We start from the raw sequence: 25786 nt of genomic DNA on the forward strand, positions 1-25786 counted from the left end.
GAGCTCTTATTTTGCTCACTAGTCTTTCATGTGGCACTTTACTAAATGCCTTTTGGAAATCTAAATACACTGCATCTATTGGTACGCCTTTACTCACCCCCAGTGTTACTTCAGTTTCACAAAACCATGGGCAGAATTTTCCGCTTGGAGTGTGGGCATGTGCCCGACACGCTCAAGCGTGAAATAGTGCGTGATGACGTCGGGCGAGCATCGCGACCTCATTACACACTTGCGCGATATTTCAGTCGGCAGGTGCACATGAGAGTCAGCAGCGCACCCATCGACAGTTAACGGGCCTATTAAGGCCATTAGAGTATCCATTAACAGGGATTTTTTGCTGCCCTTATGGTTGGCGAGTGGGCGTATTGGCTGGGCGGCCTTTGCATTTTTCAGGAAGCCTCATCCGAGGGCGGGATGAGCTTTCCGTCATTAAATTTTTAAAAATCTATGCACAGAGTTTTTATAACACCCACGCACAGGTGACTCATTCTGCTGTGTGGAGATATTTTCCGGATTTTAAATTCTGTCTTTATTTAAATTCGTCAGCCCCCTGAGGCAGCTCTTTGCCTTCACGCTCCCCCGGCGCTGACTTCAGTGCTCACCCTCTTCTTGTCCCCACCCTGGCAGCGCTGAGCCTTTCAGTGCACCTTTCATGCTGATTGGCTGTGAATTGGCCAGCCCCAGTGTGAAATCGCGGTTGGGGGCCTATCGCGTGTGGCAGCTGGTTCCCCGGCTGCTCCTGGGTCTGCCGATCCAAAAATTCTATCCCACATTGACTCTGCCTGACTGTATTATGATTTCTAACTGCCCTGCTACAACCTCTTTAATAATGGGTTCTACCATTTTCCCAATGACCGGTGTTCAGTGAACTGGTTTATAGTTTCCTGCCTTCTGTCTCCCTTCATTCTTCAATAATTATGCCATATTTGCACTTTTCCAATTCACCGGGGACTTTCTAGAACCTAGGGAATTTTTGGAAATTATAACCAATGCATCCACTATATCTGCAGCCAATTCTTTTAAGACTATAAGATGTAGGCCATCAGGTCCAGGGTAACTGACCTAAATGCACTCTACGAGCCTACCCTCCAGCTAACTTTGCAAATTTTTTCATTCATGATTATCTCACCACCTTTCTTACAAGCCTTCATTATTTCCTGGTTTATACTCTGTCCACAGTGTAGCTGCTGTTTGGGAGCTTATAAACCACTCCCGCCAGTGTCGTGACTCCTTTCCTCTAATGTTTCTTATCTCCATCCAAACTGATTCTATATCTTGATATTCTGAACCAAGATCATTTCTCACAACTGTCAGAATCGCATCCTTCGTTAACTCAGCCAGCCCACCTCCTTCCAAAATTTCAAATATCCTTGAATATTCAGGTCTCAGCCTTGTTCACCTTGCAAACATGTCTCCATAATGTCTATCATCATATCGTACTTATTTACTTATATTAGTGCTATCATTCATCCAGCTTCATATGAGTACTGTTTACATTCGGATAAAGAACCTTTAGTTGTGTCTTTTTCACCATTTTTCCTCACTTTGATCTTATTTGTTGGTGCACTCTTACTTTTTTTGTTATTTAGTCTTTCATGGGACCCGGGCATTGCTGAGCATTTTTATTGCCCATCACTAATGGCCCTTCAGAAGGCGGTGGTGAGCTGCCTTCTTAAATGGCTGCAGTCCATGTGGTACAGGTACACCCACAGTGCTGCTAGGGAGGGAGTTCTAGGATTTTGAGCCAGCGACAGTGAAGGAACGGCAATATATTTCCAAGTCAGGATGGTGTGTGGCTTGGAGGAGAACTTCCAGGTGCTGGTGCTCCCATGCATCTGCTGCCCTTGTCCTTCTAGGTGGTAGAGGTCACGGTTTGGAAGATGCTGCTATGTAGGATTGGAAGTCCCTCCAACTGGGAAATTTATGGAATATAATTTCAAACCTACACACATGTTTTGACCTCGTACGAACAAGGGGCAGGAGTAGGCTATTCAGCCCCTCAAGCCTGCTCTGCCATTTAATAAGATCATGGCTGATCTGAGAACATCTGGTATCAACCCCACACCTCCCCCTGCCAGTTGTCAGAGTCCAGCCTAGCTGGGGCTACCTGGTGAAGAGTAACATCGGTGTGAGTGACATTGTGCCTGGCAGTCCCTGGAGAAACCCTCTCCCCCCACCCCCTGTCTGTCTCAAGGGGAGGCACAGTCAAGGCACCTTTTCATTTCCCACCACCCCTGCTAACCACCCAACAGTGGCACCCACCCAACTTGTGCCTTTATCCTTCCTTCTGCACCCTCCTCTCCCTCTTCTTCCATCTTCTTACACCCTAAGCCTGAGGGGGAGCACCTTGTGACCTTTTGTTCCCACCCCCCATCATTTCTGTTGTTATTGTGACTTTGGGGTGTAGTTCTTAGACCCCAGGGTGACACCACCTTCGCCAGTGGTGAGGTCACCCAGAGTCGCTTATGAGGGAGCAGTGGCCTCCTCAGCTCCTGCTGCTGCTCCTGTGGCCCCATCACCCTTTAATATGGTGGCAAGATATTTCGGGGTCAAGAGCTATACCCACCCTGAAATGACTATTGAGTCATGCATCAAGGCTATGGCTAGGGTCGTCAGACCCTCAGCCAAAGCCGCCACCTCGAAAAAGAGCGGCAAGGCTGTTTTTTCCTTGAGGACCAAGCAGGCGGTCAAGGGCACCTGGCCCCTGAGAAGGGGCTCACTGTGGGGCAGGGCATTTCTGGCAGTGGACCTATTCAAGGCCTCTGTCCAGAGACTCACCTTATCCACCCTCATCCCCAGTGAGCTCCTCCTCCCCCATCTCCATCAACTGGGGGAGGTGAGGTCGGAGGTGGCACCGATCCCGCTCAGCCTCAAGGAGGTGGCCCTCCGTCATGTGTACTCCTTGCGGTGCGAGGTTTTCATCCACCTGGCCTGGAGGAGCGCACGGATGAGGGCTTTAACATTGAGCATGAGGGGGCCGCCTGCCATTCTTTTGGGTGGTGGACAGTGTGTGGCGCTCTGCCTTCAAGGCTGCCAGCAACACCAAGGGGGCCACGGCTAGCACCACACCACCTCGTCACCCCCTGACTCCATCGCCCTCCCCGCAAGGGAGGGTGGGGCCGGCAGTTAATGCCAACTCGGTTGCCGGGAAGGTGTGATGGGGGAGAACCCGTGCCAGAAGAAGACGTGGACATGGGCAAGCACATCAAGCCTGGACCCCAGATCAGACCTGGACCCCAGACACCTCTAGGCACTGGCTGGGAAAAACATTCCCCCGGCAGCGTGACAGCACATGCTCCTGGGCCCGTAGGCACTTCAGCACCAAGTGCTGGGCCCGCATCATCCCCTGTGTGAGTTCCCAGGTCTGGCAGTGGTGGGGTGCGCGACCCCAAGCCAGTGGTAGTACTCAAAAAGAATTAACCTGCCAGAAACCCCAGAGGCAGTACGTCCGGGGAAGGTCGACACGTGGACAGAGGCCTCGCGGGTGGAGGTCTCCCTGGCCCCCCAGCCTGCCCTGGAAGGGGCGCCACCCCTCGGAGTGGGAGGGCCCTGTGGCCTCATGCTGCCCTCTGGGGATCAGAGATCCTGAGACATCACAGTGGACCTCTGTGCAGAGTCGCTCGGGGGTCGGTGAAGATATCGCCCTTGTGGTGATGCCCCACCCTGACCCACCTTGCACCCCCGAGATACCATCTGGCCTGCCAGGGGACTGCGACACCCCCATGACTGCCCTCAGTGCTGGGTTACCATGGGGCGGGGGAGGGGAGGGCCTCACTGCTTCCTGTCAGCCTTTGGCACTGTGCACCTCCATCCTAGGTCTGGAGCTTTTTCCAGACTCGCTGGGTGACCTGGTGCTTTGGGAGGAGTAGGGTTCTGAGCTGCTGCCGCAGAGACGATCTCTCTGGCCTTGACCTGGGGGATTAGGATCGAGGTGGAGATAGAGCCAGCTGGTGGCTCTGAATCAGCCCCTGCACTCAATGCAGGGAAGGGGTCAGAAGCTGGAGGTGAGGACCTGGAGGAGCAGGTGACATCAATAGCCTGAACCGCCAGCAACCCTTGAGTCATTGGAACCAGGTGAGGTGATGGGGGCTCTTGTGCCCGCTGTCGACTCCCCCCTCATCCCTGTAGAGGATCTCCAGGCCTTTCTTGCAAGTAATCGTGGTGGCTGAGATAGGCTTCAGTTGGCCTTGGAGCAGTGGCATTCATTTCCACTGGTGTTCTGGTCCCCGAGCTGGACCAGAATGCCAAGCGGAGGGTCCATATGTTTCTTGCTGGGCTCCTGAAGGAGAAGAAGCATTAGTACTCCTCTCTTTCCTGCAATAAAGAGGTGTTTGTGATGGGTTTCAATACTTATGACAATGAAGGCAACCATAGCTAGCCTCAAGATCAATGGCAGCAGGGACGCATAATGCAGGTTCCAGAACTTGTTGGTCCTCGGGGACAGGAAGTATGCAGTGTGCTTCCTGCAGGAAATCCACACTGTTCTGGGGGACAAAGCTACGTGGCTCCTGGATTGGGTTGGGGGTGGAGTGGGGGGGGCCGGTTGGGGGCAGGGGTGTTCTACCTGAGTCACCCGACCTCCAATTCTGATGAGGCGGCTATCTTGTTGGCCCCACATTTTCAGCCGGAGATATTGGGGGTCAAGGACCGTGTGCCAGGCTGGCTGTTGCACTTTCGTGTGCACGTAAGGGGCGCAGCGCTTCAACTGCGTTCAGTCCCCTGGAAACTTCTATGACAAAGTGTCCACTCACAATGCCTCCATCAACATGGGCGAGTGCATTGTCCTCGGGAGGGTGGGGTGCAGACTTTAACTGTGCCCTCGAGGCCAGGGACTGACTCAGTGCCCCGCTGTGCTTGCTAGGCATGAGGAAATTGAAGGGCCTGATCAGGTCCTTCAACTGGGTGGACGCCTGGTGACATCTTCATCCTGAGGTAAGCACTTTCACCTTTGTGAGGCCTGGAGCCAGAGTAACCAGACTCAACTGCCTTTACCTTCCTAAAGCGAACGTGTGCTGCGTTCTGTCAGCCTCCGTGCTGCATGTGCCGCACTCAGACCATTGTCTGGTGTGGGCGGAACTCCTTCCGTTCTGTACTCGGACAGGGTCCGTGTACTGGCACTTTAACAACCTGCTGCTGGAGGATGAGCGGTTCCTGGACGCAGTTCCTCTTTCTGGGCCGGCTGCAGAAGGAAGCGGGGAGGCTTCCCCTCCTTGAGGCTATAGTGGGACGTTGGCAAGAGTCACGTCTGTGTCTTCTGTTAGGAGTACATGAGGGGTTGGCAAGAGGTGGAAATCCAGGATGAAGGAGTTGGGGAGGGAGCTGCTCGGCCTGGAGGCACGTCTTGGTCAGCCTGATGCGGACCCGGCCCTGCGGCTGGTGTACGATGAGGAGAACGGAGCCTGCAATGCGTCAGGTCTCGCAGTGCACGTGAGGTCACGGAACCAGTTCCTTAAGGGCCTGGACCGGTGCTCCCCCTTCTTCTACTCGCTTGGAAAAAAGGCACGGGGTCCATCAGCAGCTCCTTATGCTGACGGATCCCTCATCTCGGATCCAGAGGGCATAAGGGCTCACACCCTTATTATACCGCCCTGTTCTCTCCGGATCTGTCCAGTGAGGAAGCTCGCAGAGTTCTGTGGGAGGACCCTCGGCAGCCTCTCTGGGGCAAATCCTCAGGGCTGGACAGGCTGACCGTGGAGCTCTTCAGGGCATTTTAGGACATCCTGGGGGATGACTATGCGGGGGGTCCGGGGGGAGAGAATCACAACCGGGGGAGATGCCCCTTTCGTGGTGCAGGGCGGTCATTGCCTTGCAGCCTATGGGGGGAATCTTAGCCTCTTTAAGAACTGGCGTCCAGTCTCCCTCCTCAGCATGGGCTACAAGATCTTTGCCAGGGCCTTGGCACCGTGCTGGACCACATAATGCACCCTGACCAATCCTACACCATCCCAGGCCGGACCATTTTTGATAACATCCATCTGGCCCGGGACATTTTCCCCCATCCCAGAGGACTGGCCTGTCAAGCGCCTTCCTATCCCTTGACCAGGAGAAGGTTTTCGACAGGGTGGATCACCAATATTTATCCGGGACTCTGTGAGCATTTGGGTTCAGGATGCATTTTGTCTCCCGGACCTGACTTCAGTATGCTGCCACAGAGTGTCTAGTGAAGGTTAACGGGTCCCTGACGGCGCCCCTTCACTTTAGGATGGGAGTGCGTCAGGGCTGATGCCTGTCTGGCCAATTGCATTCTATCTCCATGGAGCCTTTCCTGCGCCTCTTGCGGAGGAGGTTGTCCGGATTGGTTCTGCGCGGGCAGGGCATCGGGGTGGTCCTTTCAGCTTACACCAATGAGGTGCTCCTCATGTTCACTGACCCGGCTGACCTGCAGAGGATGCGAGAGTGCCAGGAGGTCTACTCTGCCGTGACCCCAACTGGGACAAGTGTTCTTGACTCCTGGTCGGTCCGTGACAAATGGACACCCTAGATAAGGAGCTCAGGCTTTTCACCTGGATCAGGACCAGCCTCCTCTCCCTGGGGGTCCACCTCTGCGCTACTGAAGGATCCTGGCCGGCGAACTGGCAGGAGCTGGAGACCAAAGTCACCGCTCGCCTGCGGTGCTGGACAGGACTGGGGGTGGAATGCTGGTCATAAACCAGCTGATTGATGCCATGCTGTGGTACCAGCTGATCACTTTGACCCCTCGCCTGGACTTTGACGAAGAAAATCCAGAAAAGCTTATAAATTTATTCTGGGACAAAAGACTGCCCCGGGTCCCTGCTGAGGTTCTGAGTCTCCCGTTAAGGGAGGTCGGTCAGGTGCTGGTGTGCCTACGCACCCAGGTGGTGACTTTCCGCCTTCGGGCCCTGCAGCGATACCTTTACGTTGAGCCCCCTCCGAGATGGCGTACCCTGGCGCTGTATTTCTTCCACCAGGTGCACGGCCTGAATTATGACGTGCGGCTCCTGTTCATCGACCTGAGGGGCCTGGGGAGCTCCGTGCAGGTGTTGTCCGTCTTTTACCATGGCCTGATCAGAGTCTGGAGCGCGGTGGCCTCACTGCAGCTCTCCACCGTCAGGAATAGCGGCTGTCATCAGGGAGCTGCTGCTCAGGAATCCTCGCTTCCACCGCTATGATTTCAGGAGGCTGGCGGAGGAGAGGGCTGAGGCAGCCAGGGTGACCAGGGTCGGGAACGTGCTGGCTGGCGAAGGGGTGGGCTGGTTGATCCTGCAGGAGTTGGTGCTTCGTGCAGCGCTGGACATCCGGCTTGTGGCCGATGCCATCCAAGACCCCAGGAAGGTCGGTGCCCAGCCTCCGACGCCACCCGTGGGCTCCAGGAGGCGCAGATACGTGGTGGACTCCCGTCTTAGCGTACCCCTACTTAGAGGGAATTCCACATTGGCCCCAGATCCCAAACCCTCCCTCGGAAGCTGGAGACCCACAGCCCAAGCTGCCTCATGGAAATGCCCTCCGTGCCATTTTGTTCGGTGCGGAGGTGTGTCCTGTACTGTCTGCTGCTGCACAACCTCCATCTCTTTGCCCTCACTGCTGCCTGGACATGCCCTGGCATGCCACGTTGCTGTCCAGCAGTGAAGGTCCCCAGTGGGGGACTCGCTACATGGGAGTCCTCCCCCTTACCATCGGGGACCTGGGGTGGAGGGTGTTGCACGTGGCAGTCCTGTACAACCATAGGTTGCCTTGGATCACAGACTCCGAAGATGCCTGCAGTCTTGTGAAGTCCATGGGCCACGTAAGTTGTACTCGGCTGTGCCCCCTTTTCAGTTTCTTAAAAATCCTTTTACTTTTGTTTAGTTTGCACTTCAGCCCCACGCTCCTGACCTACAGGCACCCAGTGCGGAGTGGGGGCCGGGAGGGAACCTGCTCCTGGGCCTGGCCAAGTTGGCCATCAACAGGTCCAGGCAGCGGGTGACCAAGAGGGTCACACCGACCCGACTGTCTGCCCCTCTTCCGGAGCTACGTTCACGGCCGGGTGTCCCTGGAGAGGGAGCACATGGTGTCCACCGGCACAATTGAGGCCATCCCTGCCCGGTGAGCATCACAGGGACACGGGTGCTTTATTAACCCCTTGAATCACATTTTTATTTAATGTTTTTAAGTTTCCTTTAAGATTAGTTTCTCTTTTTGCAATAACCCATTAAGGGGCTGCTCTTTTAATTTGCCCCTCATTTACTTCATTCAGTTTAATTGGTTGCCCAAAAGAATAAAAGGGAAAACATGTGAGGCAAGTTTGCTCTGCAGAGAGTTTTAATTAAACTCTATCTGAAGGAACCTGTCTTGGTTTCTGAGGAAGAGTCATTCGGACTCGAAACATTAACTGTATCTCCCTCCGCAGATGCTGTCAGACCTGCTGAGTTTTTCCAGAAATTTCTGTTTTTGGTCTTGGTCTTTATTGCCAAACAGCTATTGGAGCTGAACAAGCAGCAAAGAGTTAATTCGGACATTTAGTGAAAAAACAGGGACTCATCAAAAGGATTTGGACGTAGCAGTCAGTCAATCAGGGAACAATGGTACCACGGAAATGTCATTAGCTTCCATCAAGAAGTCTGATTACCCAAAACAACGGCACAAAGGACATATCATCAATACAATACACTCCAACTGCCTCTAGAGGTCTCCACCTGCACATTATTCTTCTGGAAACGGAGCCGGATTTGTACTGGAACATCCAGGAAAACCACCTCCAGGTGCTTTTATTCGGACACATCCTTCTTCCATAAGGACCATCCCTCCTTTCCGATGAATGCCTCTGCCATTGATCAAACAGCCTTCCCTCCTGACACAGGAATGGCACCAGCCCCTGCCACCTCAGCTTTTTTGCAGCTGGGCACCAGGAAAGTTACTATGGACATGCCCTTCCTCCTTACAGGGAAGGCAGTGCAAACCATTCAACTTCCAGCAGAAATGGGATGTGGTCCCCTGGGATGGATTGTACAAACCACACTCTGTTTCCTTCTCCAGCAGCAGCTGGTTAAAGGGGATGATGAGATGGAGACTCACTTCACTGAGGGCAAGAAGACTCAATGGGCCTCATTTTCTGATCAGTGGTGATACTGTGCACATCGTTGCTGTCCGCGAAGATCTCTGCACACTCATCCTGTTTGAGGCACTTCCAGCTGGGACTTCTGATCCCGGCTGCAGCAGCAATGGATGAGCACAGACACCGACAGGAAACATCGGCAAAGAGGATACTCCCCCTGTTACTCCATCAGCTGTTGTCCTCAAGTAAGTTTTCAAATGTCTGAAAGGTTTTCAGTAGGTGGGTGAGTGAATGTCTGGTGGGTGAACACGTGGGTGGGTCTGTGGGTTGGTGGTCAGTGGGTGAGTGAGTGGATGAGTAAGCAAGTGGCTGGGTAGCTGAGTGGGTGGGTGGGTCAGTGGGTGAGCGAGCAAGTGGGTGAGTGAGTCAAGGGGCTGATGGGTGTGTGGGTGAGCAAGCGGGTGTGTGGGTTGATGGATGGGTGGATGAGTGATTAAGTGAGTGAATGGGTGGGTGGGTGTGCGAGTTGGTGGGGAGTGAGTGGGTGGTGCAGAAGAAAGGATTTACTGATGGGGTATGCTAATGTATGACTAGATGATGATGGAGCACTGACATTCATCAGGCATGTGTTAGACTCTCAAGAGAGAAGTTGGAATCATGCCTAGGAGCAACCTGCCTATTCTGTAACCTGTTTAGATGTAGTACTAATAAACAAGTGTTAATCAGTTACCAGAGTATGTCAACTGTCTGTTTAAGAACCAAGTCCCATGCCTAGAGTCCAAAACAGAAGGACGCAATCTCAGAACATGGGGGCAGTGATGGAGATGTCGATGTAAAAACACACTTTAGTGTTATTGAAGGAACCTCAGAGTGAAGAAACCTTTAAAAGCAGCTAGAGAAATTTTGAATTTTGGTGGTAGAAGGAAGCATCGTGGAGAGAGGTAACAATGACCGGACGTGATAATCATTCTCTGCCCTTGCCCCGCCCGTTTGACTGCCTCGAGGGACCGCAGAGGGGCCAGCAGGGGAAGTTATGGAAACACCAATTTCTCTGGTACCAAGCAGCATCAGGGCTTCATGAAAAAGAGGCAAAACTCCAAGTTAGTTCCTTTCTTTATGTGGTAAGTCCAATAGTAGGCGATGCCCTCCCAAAGCAGAGTGTACGGAAGTCCACCACAGATCTTAATTGCAATATTAAAGTCTTCGAAAACAAAACAAAATTTTAGTAATTGGAAGAGCACGTTTCACCCAGAACTCACAATGACCTGGAGAATTGATTAAATTATTCCTAACAACCCAGAAGCTCAATTCTCTTCAGTTTACTCATTTGAAACAGTCTTTTGTTGCAAAGTCTTTATTATCCTTGCCGTTCAGTTATTCCCAAACCAACACTCAGCTTCCCAGCATTGCTGATAGCAATGATGATAGTGGTATCCTATTCTGCAGATGGTGATGTCCTTCCTACCTGATGCAGGAGAAAGCTCTTATGTCTCCAAGCTGTCTTTCATAAGGGTCGGGAATACTATGGGAGATTGAATCCCCCAGCACTGTGACCTGGGGAGGGGAAGAGTGGGAGCTGGAGTTGAGTAGAATCTGTAATTATAAAAAGGGAGTTGCAGAAATGTAATGTAAATAAATTAACGGCATAGTTTCATGTTGTTGTTAAAAAGTAGGATAACGCACTTGGTGGCATGGGGCGGTGTGGTATTAAGGATTAACGTGGGTTAACAGGTGGAATATGCTAATATATGATGTAGATGATGATGTGCTACTGATACCAGTCAGTCATGAATTAGACTCTGAAGCGAGATGTTGGAATCGTGCTTAAGAGCTATGTACCTACTCCGTAACCTTTTCAGAAGTAGCACTGATAAGCAATTGTTAAGCAAATACTAGAGTATGTAACAGTCTTTCTAAGAACCAAGTCCCACCTCTGGTGTCGGAGACAGATGAATTCAATCACAGGACATGGCTGAGGTTCAGAGCAGGTGAGTATCAATCACAGAGATAAAAACAAAAAAACTGCGGATGCTGGAAATCCAAAACAAAAACAGAATTACCTGGAAAAACTCAGCAGGTCTGGCAGCATCGGCGGAGAAGAAAAGAGTTGACGTTTCGAGTCCTCATGGTCCAGTTCTGTCGAAGGGTCATGAGGACTCGAAACGTCAACTCTTTTCTTCTCCGCCGATGCTGCCAGACCTGCTGAGTTTTTCCAGGTAATTCTGTTTTTGTTTTGAGTATCAATCATATTTCCGCCAGTCCCATGTATCCAGCAGCAGGTGGCGATACTGCGCTGTAAAACTTGACTGTTCGTTGTACAGCTCAACACCACCATCTTCTGGCTACGATCGGCATTACAATGAACTGCAAGGGAAAGTTAAACACTTTCGGAGGAATTTTCACCGGACACAAAACAGGCGTTGGTATCAAGGCAAAATACTGCTGATGCTGGAAATCTGAAACGAAATCAAAAAATGCTGCAAAACTCAGCAGGTCTGACAGCATCCGTGGAGAGAGAGACAGAGATAATGTTTTCAGTCCGGTGAGGACTGCTGAGTTTTTCCAGCATTTTTTGTTTTTTGTTGGAATCAAGTGTGGGTGCAGAGTGAGAAATGGAAACACAGAAGAAATCCCAGCTACAGACTGGGAAACAGGTGAAGAGATGGAGGATGGGACTGGGTGGTTTGACTGACTGAAGCAGGGAGTTAATGAAGGAAGGAGACACACAAGATATTAAATTTACATTTTATTTTAATCCCCTGACATTGATATTTGTATTGGTTTTATTTACAGTCTGATTGGGATTTTACAATTTGGAAATTAAATGACACATTTAGTGACAACCTGTTGTCAATGGTGGTTTCTAACCTTCAACCCCTGACCTCTGTTCCTGACCCTAATCACGGGGTCAATTCCTTGTGACGTCAGGGATGATGTGACCCCTTAGGTCCCGCCCCTTTTCCGGATCCTGTTCAGAACCGGAGCAGATGCTCAGAAGCTCGTTTACATCCAAACTCCAGAAGAAAGGATAACCTTTCTCAGTGAATTTATTCCCAGTGAAGCTGTGGAGATGGGACTTGGTGTCCGCGCTGTAAAATGAAACTGTCCCAGACTCAAAACTGAGATAAACTCCCACCTTCCCGGGGATCTGACCGACAGGGAGACGGGATCCAGGAGAGGAGTTTATATAAAACTGATCCTCAAACCGCGCAATGGTCCAGAATCCAGTCTCCGGGCTCAGACTGACCCCGTCCTTCCTCTCCACAGACTCTGCGGCTACTCCCAGACTCCAGCCCCGATTCCCATCCACCTCCACCTCCCAGTAATGTCTCCCCGATGTGAATCCCTCTGATCCCAGGACAGAGGACCAGACTGTAAACCTCTTCCCGGTGTCAGGGAGACTCCTCCGGGTCCGGGTCCGTCTCAAACTCTTCAGATCCTCAGACACCTCGAGCCAGGGACTCGCTGTTTCCACATCCAGGTTCACAGAGACTGGGAGAGAAAAGCAGAGAATTAGAGACTCGCTGGGGATCGGGGGAGAGACTCACTGGGGATCGGGGGAGAGACTCACTGGGGATCGGGGGAGAGACTCACTGGGGATCGGGGGAGAGACTCACTGGGGATCGGGGGAGAGACTCACTGGGGATCGGGGGAGAGACTCACTGGGGATCGGGGGAGAGACTCACTGGGGATCGGGGGAGAGACTCACTGGGGATCGGGGGAGAGACTCACTGGGGATCGGGGGAGAGACTCGCTGTGGATCGGGGGAGAGACTCACTGGGGATCGGGGAGAGACTCACTGGGGATCGGGGCAGCAAGTCGCTGGGGATCGGGGGAGAGACTCGCTGGGGATCGGGGAGAGACTCACTGGGGATCGGGGAGAGACTCACTGGGGATCGGGGCAGCAAGTCGCTGGGGATCGGGGGAGAGACTCGCTGGGGATCGGGGGAGAGACTCGCTGGGGATCGGGGGAGAGACTCGCTGTGGATCGGGGGAGAGACTCACTGGGGATCGGGGGAGAGACTCACTGGGGATCGGGGGAGAGACTCACTGGGGATCGGGGGAGAGACTCACTGGGGATCGGGGGAGAGACTCACTGGGGATCGGGGGAGAGACTCGCTGTGGATCGGGGGAGAGACTCACTGGGGATCGGGGAGAGACTCACTGGGGATCGGGGCAGCAAGTCGCTGGGGATCGGGGGAGAGACTCGCTGGGGATCGGGGAGAGACTCACTGGGGATCGGGGAGAGACTCACTGGGGATCGGGGCAGCAAGTCGCTGGGGATCGGGGGAGAGACTCGCTGGGGATCGGGGTGAGACTCACGGGATCGGGGCAGCAAGTCGCTGGGGATCGGGGGAGAGACTCGCTGGGGATCGGGGTGAGACTCACGGGATCGGGGCAGGGAATCGCTGGGGATCGGGGGAGAGAGTGACTGGGGATCGGGAGAGAGAGTGACTGGGGATCAGGGAAATGACTCGTTGGGGATCGGGGGAGAGACTTTCATCGATTTGACAATTTTTGATTTGTGTTCCTCTTGTTCAACCTGAAAAACAGCCGCCCTGAGGGGAGGAAACGAGAATCTGACAACTGCAGAAAACACTGGGACTTCCACAGAGGGAAGTCACAGCTTCTGGAAATATCAAACATTACACCCACCCTCCTCAGCTCTGTGGGACTGTGTGGGGATAGAAATAAGAAAATGAGCAAAAGCTGGGACTGGAGCCTCAATGTAAAAATAAATCCTGTTCCCAGATTAATGCAGCATAAAAGGGATTTACAATATCTGGGATTCAAACACACCACACTGCTGAGCAGATTACTGATTGAGGAAACTCACTCTGTCGGATTGGGAGTATGAGTGTGTCTGTGCGTCGACAAATATTTCTTCAGATCGGTGTGCGTGTGTGTGTATGTGTGTGTGAATGGGTAGGCGTCTGACTGAGTATGGAACTATTTTTATGTGCGTATAAGAATGGTTGCCTGTGTGTGTGATTATGGTTTGAAAATTACCCCCAATTACTCCAGCAAATTTCCCACAGGCGTGGAAATATTTTACAGAACAGATGGGAAAGTGTTTTGATGGATGGGACACTGACACCAGTACTGGGGACAGAGGGAGCGGTACCATTGGGACAGCCTTCACCTGAACTGCACTGGGACCAGGCTCCTGGTGAATTGTACAAATAGTGCTGCAGTGAGAGCTTTGGAGATCTTGTGACACAGCGGGCAGTGCCCCTGCCTCTGCCTCTGAGCCAGAAGCTCCAGGTTCAAGCCCCACTCCAAGACTTGATAGCCAAGGAATGTGTGTTTGTAACACCACTGAAGAGGTTGAGGATCAACTTGTAAATCCTGCGAATAGCAGGTGGTAAAAGTGGGAAAGATTCTATGCGATAGAATTAGAATTGGAGCCGTGACATCACTATTTATAGTTCCAGGCTATAAAATGAATGGAGAAGTGCATGTTGCCATAGCAACTCAGCCTCCTTGGGGCCCAGTTGGCTGGACGACTGATGTGGGTCAGATTAGTGTGAACAGCACGGTGACCAATCGTCATTCCGGTGGGATGGATTTGGGACCTGTCCCCTTTCCCTACGTGTGGTGGCGATTGCAGTGCTGTGGGTCAGACCTGCCTTCGGGCAGAGAACTGAAGAAGAAGGAGACTGAGAGCTTTAAACTAAATAGTGTCGGTGGCCGTGTTCACAAAAGTTTAAAAGGAAGGACAAGGTAATAGTGCTGAGTAATGATAACAAGATTGTGACAGGAAGGGACAGAGTGTACAAACATAAGAACTAGGAGGAGTGGGTAATTCAGTCCATCGAGCCTGCCCTGCCATTCATTAGATCATGGATGATTATATTTCAGCCTCAACTCCAATTTTCTGCCCTGTCCCCATAACATTTCAGCTGATTACTAATTAAAAATCTCTCTATCTCCTCCTTAAATTTAATCAGCATCCCGGCATCCACTGCACTCTGATGTAGTGAATTCCACAGATTCATGACCCTTTGAGAAAAGCAATTCCTCCTCATCTCTGATTTAAATCCACCACCCCTTAGCCTAAAACTATGGCCTCTCATTCTAGAATGCCCCACAAGGGGAAACATACGCACCATGTCTACTTTGTCTATTCCCTTTAGCATCTAATATACCTCAATTAGATCTCCTCTCATCCTTCTAAACTCTAGCAAGTAAAGTGAAGTCCTAAACTGCTCAATCTCTCCTCATAAGACAAGACCCACATCTCTGGAATCAATCTAGTGAACATCCTCTGAACCACCTCCAGGGCATCTACAAACTTCCTCAAGTAAGGGGACCAAAACTGTGCACAGCACTCCAGGTGCGGTCTCACCAATGCCTTGTACAGTTGCAACAAGACTTCCCTATTTTATACTCTATTCCTTTAGCAATGAATGCCAAAATTCCACTTGCCTTCCCGATTATCTGCAGTACCTGCATACTAGCTTTCAGCATTCTGAAGTTTCTCTCCATTTAAATAATAAGTCACATTTTGATCCCTCTGACAAAAATGGATAACCTCACACTTATCCACGTTAAACTGATCTGCCAAAATTTGGCACATTCACCTAACCTGTCCATATCCATTTGTAAATTTCTTATTTCTTCATTGCAACTTACTTTCCCACCTATTTTGGTGTCATCTGCAAACATAACAGTGCAACAGCAAATAAGGTCAGAGTAGGGAAAATCGTAAAAAGTACAAAATGAAAGGCTCTTTATCAGAATGCACACAGCTGTCATAAGGAGATGGATCAATTGATAACATAATTAGGAATTAATGAGTATGATATGATCTCCATTACAGAGACATGGCTGCAAAGTGACTCTGGCTGGGACCTAAATATGCAAGGATGCTTGATATTTTGGAAGGACAGGAAGTAAGGAAAGGAGGTGGGTAGCTCTGATAATAAAGGATGAGATCAGTGCAGTCATGAGAAATGACAGTCGTTTAGAGAATCAAAATGTGGCATTAGTTTGGGTGGAGATTAGAAATAGTAAAGGAAAGAAGTCACTGGTGGAATGCTTCTTGGCCTCCTGAAAGTAGCTACACTGTAAGATAGAGTATCAATCAATAAATACTGGAGACCTGTAAGAAAGGAACAGCAATAAACTTGGGAAATTTTCATCTTCAAATATATCGAACAAATTAAACTGGAATGGTAGACTGGTGCATGAGTTTCTGCTGTATTTAAGAATGTTTCTTTGAACAATATGTTCTGGACCCAACTAGGGCACAGGCTATTTTAGACGTGCTAATAAGTAATTATACAGGGTTAATTAATGACCTTATAATAAAAGATCAATTTGGTAAGAGTGATCGTAACATGATAGAATTTCACATTCAAGGTGAGAAGACAAATAAAGACAATTACAAGGTTATCAAGACAGAGTTGGCTAAGGTGGAATGGGAAAATAGGTTAAAAGGTTAGACAGTAGAGAAGCAGTGGCAGATATTTAAAGATATTTTTCATAACTCTCAAGAAGCTATTCTATTGAGAAAGAAAGACTACATGGAAAGGATACACAGTTCGTGGATAACAATGTAAGTTCAGGATGATATCAAATTGAAAGAAAAGATGTACAATGCTGCAAAGATTAGTGGTAGCCCAGAATATTGGGATTTTTAAAGAAACCAGCAAAGGATGACAACAATGGTAATAAAAAGGGACAAATTAGAGAAAACTAGCAAGGACTATGAAAACAGTGAAAGCTTCTACAATGATATAAAAAGGGAGAGAGTAGCTAAGGTGAGGGTTGTTCCCTTAGAGGGTGAAACTGGGAAACAAGGAAATAGCAGAGACTTTGAACATGTATTTTGTATCGGTCTTCACAGTAGAAAACAAAAAAGCATCCCAAGATTGTTCCTTCACTGTCGCTGGATCAAAATCCTGGAACTTCCTTCCTAACAGCTTTGTGCGTGTACCTACGCCACTTGGACCTCAGTGGTTCAAGAAGGCAGCTCACCACCGCCCTCTCAAGGGCAATTAGGGATAGGCAATATATGCTGGCCTAGCCAGTGACACCCACATCCCCATGAATGAATGAACTAAAATATGCCTGAGACTAGCTTTATGTTCCCAATCTGTGACTTGAACTTAAATTTCACCAGCGGGCACAGTGGGATTTGAACCCATGTCCCCACAGCATTAGAATGGGGTTGGGGATTACTATTCTCACGAAATGGACTATGACACTAACATCTCCCACTGCTGCTGCTGTTATACTTAGATTCAGAAGGCATTTGACAAGGTGTTTCAAAGGTAACTGTACAAGATGAGACTACATGGTGTCGAGGGTAACATACTGGACTAGAACTGAGGCATGCACTTTAAAAATAAGGGGTCTCCCATTTACGACAGACATCTCATCTAAAGAGAGCAGTGGAGGCAGGGTCATTGAATATTTTTAAGGCAGAGGTAGATAGATTCTTGACTAACAAGGGATTCAAAGGGGGTAGACAGGAATGTAGAGTTGAGGCCATAAGGACCGAAATCAGATCAGCCATGATCTTATTGAATGGCAAAGCAGGTTCGATGGGCCAAATGGCCTACTCTTGCTCCTAATTCGTATGTTAATATTTTTGTAATTTCCAGCCTCATTTTACATTCCTGGTCCATCTCTAACTCTTACCTTCTCACTCTTTACTTCTCTGACTCCATTGCTGGGAATAAGATATCCACTAATATTCACGACAAGCTCATTGACTCCCACAGCTAACTTGATTACACTCCGTCAAACCCTGTTTGCTCTATGACTCTACTCCAGTCTCCTAGTTACTCCACCTCCATCGCATCTGTTTGGACCTTGAGTGCTAGGACTCCCGATTTGTCTGCCTTTTTCCTCAGCCGAGGACTCTCCCCATCTTGGTTGACATGATCCTCCACCATGTCCGATCTACTTCACACACTTCTGCTCTCACCCCTTTCCCTCCCACTCAGAGCTATGACAGGGTTCCCATTGTCCTCACCTTCCATCCACAAACATCTGTATTCAGTAGATCATCCTCCACCACTTCCCCCACTTTCAGCCTGATTCCATCACCATACTAAACGTCCCCTGCACTCCCCTTTCAGGATTCTGAAGACACCGCTCCCTCTGTGATACACTGATCCGCTCCTCGGTCACCTCCACTACCCCCTCCTTTTCCTACAGCATCTTTCCATCCAAGCACGGGAGATGCAACATCTGCCATTTCACCTCCTCTATTCTCATCATCCAAGGGTCCAAACACTCCTTGCAAGTGAAAGTGATTTATGTGTGCTTCTGCCGGGGTCCATCCTTGATCCTAGGCCTCAGGCTGGTGTCGTACTGACAGCAGCCATCACCCCTCTGATTGACCGTCAGCACTCAGCGGGTGTGATTCTGCCCCCATGGTCCTTGATCTGGGGGAAGGCCTGCTGCTGTCCTGTCAAGTGTCTGAGTGGCTTTTGATGTGACTGGTCTTCCCTAAAAGAGGCAGCACGAGGCTCTCCCTGACATTCCACCCAGCAGCTGAGACTTCGTCACCTCCATTAAATACCACCCACTATCTATGATATTTGTGTACATAACGATTCAAATTGTAGAATATAAATCAGGATATAGGAAATTATCTGAGTTTTACCAGGGTTAATGGCATCCAGCATTTCTCCCCACATTGGACACGGGAAAGGTCCGTTGAATATTTCAATGGACAGGACATCATCTGCCAGTGACAGCTCTTTATATTCATTGCAAATCCTGTCAGTATTAAACAGTTGATTACACATTGTCCATAAACACTTGCCTGAATAATTTTACCAACTGCACTGAGTTTCACTAAAGTTCATGTCCTACCTCCTCTTCTGAGATGCTTCCTCCTGAAATAAACAAAACACAAATCTGAGTTGACCGAGATTGACTGTCTATATCCAGAAAGCAGGAATTACACTGACATTGTTACAAGCTGCTGAGAATTGTCAATTCCCATTGCTGCAGACATGGAAGAGAAGGAAGATGCTACACAAAGAATATCGGAGCACAGGAGAAAGTATAAAAAAGGTTTACAAGAACTGATAGGGTTCAAGTAACAGCAAAGATTGATCCACTTTACTCTAGAAAAGGGAAGACCTGATAGAGATCTTTAAAATTATGAAAGGGGTCGAATCGATCGATTCAGTGAAGATGTTTCCATGAGATGGGAGTCCAAAGATAGGGGCTATAAATATAATATAGTTACAAATAAATCCAATGAGGAGTTCAGGAGAAACTTCTTTACCAAGAAAGTGATGAGAATATGGAACTCACTGTCACATCGAGCCATCGAGTGGAAGTTAATGTGGGTACTGATGGTCTCGTCCACCGGCTGCTGAGCTAGCAAGAACCCCACGCCACCTGTTTTTGGGAAGACCTGTCATATTAAATGGCAATCAGGTTCTTCATTGGGTAGCGGTGGGCCTTCGCTGGGATGAAGAAACGTCGAGATAAACGTCCCGCCTACTAAGAGCTGTCGGCCAATCAGAGGCTGGCACCTCTTCAAAGCTCAGAAGCACCACTGGGGAGGGACGTGATCCACAGGCGAGGGATGAATGGAATGGGGTCACGGGCTCGGAGTCGCCGGCAGAGCGGAGTGGGGGAACTTGGCTGCATATGCAGTGGGATACCTCTCAGTGACCCGTACCCACTTCACGATGTTGGGACCCTCAATCAGGCACTGAGTGCTTTTGAACGTGGGACCCCCCCTGAGAAACAGCAGCAACCCGGACAGGATTTATTCATTGAACTTCCCTCATGGTGAATTCCCTGCCTGCTGCTGGGTGAATACTACTTTCACTGAACTAAACTGAAATATAATCCCTCACCTTCAGAAATATAACTCCGTCTTTTTGTTCCAACAGTTTTTCTAACTGTGAGAGTTTCTCCTGAATAGAATTTTAATTCTCCTGAATTTCACGAAGGTTTCCCTCCATTGTTTTTACAATTTTTCCCTCTTCTTCCCTGAGATCTCGGATTAAACGCTGCTCTTTCTCAGTGAGAATCTGGTGCATTTTAGTGAACTCGGATATGATGTGGGTCTGCAGACTGCTCGACTGTTTCTAGAAGAAGAAACGTTAAAAATAATATTTTTATGTAATACAAACAACAAAATAATGAATTAAATTTGGAAGGTCAGCACAGGGAGACTTTACTCTAATTTGGGAAATTTTCTGTTTCTGCCGCTGCTCCATTTCTAGAACCGCCGATTTCTTCTGTGTGAGAGAATCGAAGGAAGATTTCACACGATCCTGGGATTGGGAGAGAAAATCAGAAAATAAAAGCGTGAGATCATGAAAATATGATCAAATAATCAGGTGATCGAAGATGTTCCCTTTTACCTTGTACATTCCAACAGCTTCTTTAATCAGGATGAAGCGGTGCTCTCTGTGTTCCCGAGAAGCCACACAATTCACACAGATCAATTTCTTGTCAGTTTCACAAAACAGCTTCAGCTCTTCCTCATGTTCCTCACAGTGAAATTTACTTTCCTTCTCTTTCGGGTTCGCCTTTAATTTTCGAGCTTTTTCAGCCAAATTCGCTAAGGCCCGACTTATTCTGAGGTTTCTTTCCGGAAACTCTTCTCTACATTCCGGGCAGGAATTTATCTCCTCCTTTACCCAACACTGGGTGATACAGGAGCGGCAGAAGTTGTGTCCACACTCCAGTGAAACCGGATCGGTGAAGAAATCAAGACAAATGGGACAAATTGCCTCCTCAGTCCAACTCTCCTCCTGCTGTCTGGAAGCCATGTTCACACTCAGCACTTCCTGATTCCAACCACTTTCAGTTTCAATGTTCCTGCGCTGCTTCTGAACACATTTAGTAAGGTAGTTCCCTCAGGACTTTCACAGCAATACACAGGAATTATTAAGATAAAAGCAAAATACTGCGGATGCTGGAGATCTGAAGCAAAAACAAAAATCACTGGAAAAACTTAGCAGGTCTGACAGCATCTGTGGAGAGGAAGACAGAGTTAACATTTCTCGAGTCCAGATTACTCGAGTCTGGACTCGAAACGTTAACTCTGTCTTTCTCTCCATACATGCTGCCAGAACTGCTGAGTTTTCCCAGCAATTTTGTTTTGAATCTCAAGGAATTATTGTTATTTGCTGCTCCAGGTCCAGCCCACTCTGAGACCTAAAGACAAAACCCAGAGCAGAATGAAGAATAAACAGGGAATAATTGAACCCAGGCGATAACAGCGAAGGACGGATGGTAGTGGGGATGGGTGGAGAGATGATGGGAGGAGGTGGTGATTTTGTCCTGTGAATGACTGGCAGCCTGCTGCTCTCCTTCATATACTTCTGTCTCAAAGCAGCACCAGGCATGGATGACCAAGTTGTGTTTTACTTTATGCGAAACACAAACTGAAACATATTGCCCTGCTCCTCCTGAATTCTCCCTTTAAATCCACGATGATCCTCTCAATCGTCACTTTGGTAGTCACACCATTTAACTGAAGTCCCTCATCCCTGGTTCCATTCTGGTAAATCTGCTCTTGCAACATCCCTTCGGCCTTGACAACCTTCCCAAAGTGCGGTGCCCAGAATTGGCTGTAACTTCGGCGGAAGAGCAGTGGAAATCCTGTCGGTGCCGTTTACAACATTTCTTCGGGGACGCTGCAGGTTCCCAGTAAATACAGTGGGCAGTCTAGAGAATCCACCCATGGAAATTCAACCTCAAGTTTTTTAATCAAACTATAAAGACTATCGCAATTCTCTCTTAGATTGTATCTTCCTCCCCCGGTGACGGGGAGAGGTAGGGGTTAAGGTGATATGAGTTATCCATGAGACCCAGTGTCCTTCACTTCAATGTGCAACGCATTTTCACTTCCCCGTTCAATTGAATTCACAAACTGAAAGAGGATCCAGCATCAACATTAAGGAATTCTAGATCAGTGATCAGGCAGGGTCTCCACAATATACCATAGATCATCATGACTGCCCAGTGTGAATTCCTCCATTCATCTCACCAGCTTTTCCCAGTAATGTATTAAGTTACCAGAAGGTTGGTGCTGTGGGTGCTATTGACTGTACTCCCACTCCACAGACCCATGTGAAAGTTTAGAACAATCGAGGAATCCATTATGTGAGCTGGCTGTACTACAGCAACCAAAACTAATCCGACTCATCAGATTCTTATCGCCTTGTAACCAGAAAACGTGTTTCTGCCATTAGCCTGGACTGAAATTAATTGCAGTTCTCAGAGGTGTGAGGAGAATTCCAAATCCCACCTAATCCCCTCCTGAATATAATATTCCTGTAATCTGCACATTAGTTTGACAGAACATCATCAACCAACCTTTTGCATCTCTTCAGAAACAGCTCACCATTCACACAGTAAACCGTCCAGACATCACACGGGCTTTTTCTGGAATTGAGACGGAGTGAGGAATAGAGAAACAGATTTCTGCTGTGTTCCGTCCCGAGGAAATTGCCGACGCTCCTGTCCATTCCTCTGGACTTCATCCTGCCTCCCGGATCACCTCCTCTCTATCTCGAGAAGTAAACAACGCTGGGACCTCGACCATCTGCTGTGAGACTGGGACCCCCAATAGATATGGAATGGGTCAATAATCGAGTTTCCAATACCTGCTCTCACACTCAGTTGTTTAGCTTTTGTTTGATTTTAATGAGATAACCACGTGTCCAGTGTGTGCCCACAAAACCATGCTTCCAATTTAAATGTCAAATGGATTTCCTTGTCCACCCAGATAACAACGGCTTATCCTGCTGGGGCACTAACCCGGAGTCTGAGAGAAATCAGTTTAAAAACACGCTGTTGCATTTACTCATTTTATTCAATCTCAGTTTGATTCCAACTCATTTTCTCACAGATAACCGAAATTCGCTGTCAATCGGAAAAACATTCACCAAACAAATCCCCCACTTCAACGGAGCAATGCGCTGTGTTCAACATTCAGTTAAGTGATTCCCCGACTAAATTTACTGCCCTTCTCAGTGAATTGCTGTTATTCGCTCTTCTCGGTAGCGTCTGATTTTACATATAGGGAGAGAGGGACTGACTATCCAGCAATGTCCCCGTGTCTCCCTTAGTATCTCCACTGATGAATTTGGACACTGGAACTTTCTAATTCCGGTCTTCCCCGGGCTCTGGGCTGTTTTCCGGTCTCCCCATCCCACCTCAGCCGCTCTTCAGCGCCTTCACTCACTCCGCAGTGGGGCCGAGTTCCTCTGCTCAACAGTTCCACACCGTTTAAACTGAGACATCTGATAGGGTGAGGGTTAGAAACTCTTATTGACAACATCATTGTCACTGGACGCGTCCGTTCCTATTTAAGTTCCTTCATCTCACTCAGGCTGATCACAGACAGACTCAGGAATTGTGCATTTAAGGAAATTTCTTCGGGTTCCATCTCAGAGTGAGTGAAGCTGGCGGCCCCTTGGGGAACTGAGGCCAGAGGCCAGGGTGGGAAAGCAGCTCGAGTGAAGGGGAAAGTCAGCTTATGAGGGGAAATACCTTGGAGGATCAGATGGCGGTGAAACTGGGTGTTGGACATCCACAGGTCTCAGAATGAGTGAAGGTCACGGTCCCCCCACACCTGGGAGGAAGAAACTACAAGCTGGAAGCCATCTGAAATCCGGCGATGTCGCTTCACCTTCCGCCTGTGGAATGTTACAGGCAGCATCTCCCTGCCCGGCCGCCCGAGTTCCTGCAGTTCACATCTCACTCTACACACTAACTCCCTCTCCACAATTCACCATCTATTTCTCTCCTCACTCCCCCTCCTTCTTTCCCCCAGCTCTACATAGATCCTTGCTGACCTTTCAGCTCCCAGTTCAGATCCAGGGTTTATACCCGGAATGTTAACCTGGCTTCTCTCTCCACAGCTGATGACCTGTGGATTTCCAGAACTTGTTTACCAGAATTACAGCATTTTAAAATGTTGCTTATTTTTACATTTCGGGGAAATGTTAATTAATTTTATCTTTCCTGCCATCTAGTTCACCAGCAATAACAAACTTATCCAAAATAAACAGGAAAACTTTTTTTCAGTGAAGCAACTAAAGTGCAGAGAGTGACTAACCTGGAGGCAAATTTTCCCAGTTGGAACTTTCCCCAGAATTGTGAAAGTAAAATACTGCAGATGCTGGGAATCTGAGAAAAAAAACACAGAAAAAAATTGAAATACTTGGGCACCATCTGTACACAGAGAAACACAGTTAATGTTTCAGCTCGATGAGTTGAAAAGTCTGACGAGAGATCATTTTACGCTGTTTCTCTGTCCACAGAGGCTGCCAGACAGGCTGAGCATTTCCAGCATTTTCTTGTTTTTATTTCAATGTGCTATATTTGTGTGGTGTAGATGTCCCATGTAATTTTGTTACATGATCAGGTGCGTCTGTGCTGGATGTGATGGATTCCACCAGTAGTGTGAAGATACAGGATAGAATTGATGATCCTGAATGTAACTGTCGGAGCCTCACATGGCGTGGGCAGTTTATTGAAACATTGGACTCTCATTGCCCGTGATGTTTTTATCAAATAATGTGAGTGGGAGGATAATCGAGCACCGTTCTCCAACAATGTCCTGTGCTGCATGTGAGATCCCACTAGTGAAAGGGTCCTCCAGAAGTTTCACCTCAAGCTGATATTGTTACCATACATCCTCCCAAGTCCCTGACCCATTGAACTGAATTTTCCATTACTGCCCAAAACAAATGCATTTACATCCAAACCAAGGTCACTGTGGTTTTAGAGCTGTCTTGTCACCTGGTTATTTTCATTAATCTAATAATTGAAAGAATGTAAATGAAACTGAATAAACATTCTTGCCAGTCCAAAGCGGTCCAAGCCCTGTTTACTAGTCTATTCACATCTTCATCACTGCTCTCTATTCTTCAGGTCTTGTCCCTCTCTTCTTTAAAGCTGTCATCATCACCTCTCTCTTATTTCTCATCTACATGCTGTTTCTCAGTGACATCATCTGAAGGCACAGTGTTAGTTTTCAGATGTACACTCATGATACCCAGCTCTACCTCACCGCCACCCCTCTCAGCTCCTCCACTGATACTAAGTTATCACAGTACTTATGTGACGTCCAGTAATGGATGAGCATAAATTTCCTCCAATTAAATATAGGCAGACAGAAGCCAATGTTTTCAATCCCCGCTTCAAACTCCATTCCCTTGACACTGATTCCATCCCTCTCCCTGGCAACCCTCTCAGATTAAGTCAGTTTGTTGGAAATGCTGGTGTCACATTTGATCTTGGGAGAGATGAGTTTCTGGCCTTATATTCATGCCATCAATAGAGTGCCTATTTCCACCTCTGCAATGTCACCTGACTTCGCCCATCTCACCTCATCTACTGCTGAAAACAACATTCCTCATTACCTCTAGACTCGACTATTCCAACACATTCCTGACTGACCTCCCACCTTCTACCCTCCATAAACTTGAGGTTATCCAAAGCTCTGCTGCCCATGTCTTAACTCACACCAAGTCGCATTCACCCACTAACCATGTGCTCACTGACTTATATTCTTTCCCTGTCAAGCAACATCTTGATTTTAAAATTTTATCCAGCATCTGTAGTAGGGAGGATGCTAGAGACTATTATAAAGAATGTGATAACAGGACACTTAGACAATGTCAATTGGATTAGACAAAGTCGAGATGGATTTATGAAAGGGAAATCATGTTTATCAAACCTACTGGAATTTTTTTAAGAGTGTAACTAGCAGAATAGTTAGGGGAGAACAGTGGATGTGGTGCATTTGGATTTTCAGAAAGCTTTTGCTAATGTACCACATAAGAG

At 48.5% G+C, this 25786-nt stretch overlaps 1 pseudogene; it reads right to left on the reverse strand.

The window, feature by feature from the left end:
• Positions 1 to 11728: 11728 nt before the first annotated feature.
• LOC121291472 lies at positions 11729 to 20771 on the reverse strand (annotated as a pseudogene).
• Positions 20772 to 25786: the final 5015 nt, after the last annotated feature.

Source organism: Carcharodon carcharias, chromosome 19 (assembly GCF_017639515.1).
Source record: "Carcharodon carcharias isolate sCarCar2 chromosome 19, sCarCar2.pri, whole genome shotgun sequence".
NCBI lineage: Eukaryota > Metazoa > Chordata > Chondrichthyes > Lamniformes > Lamnidae > Carcharodon > Carcharodon carcharias.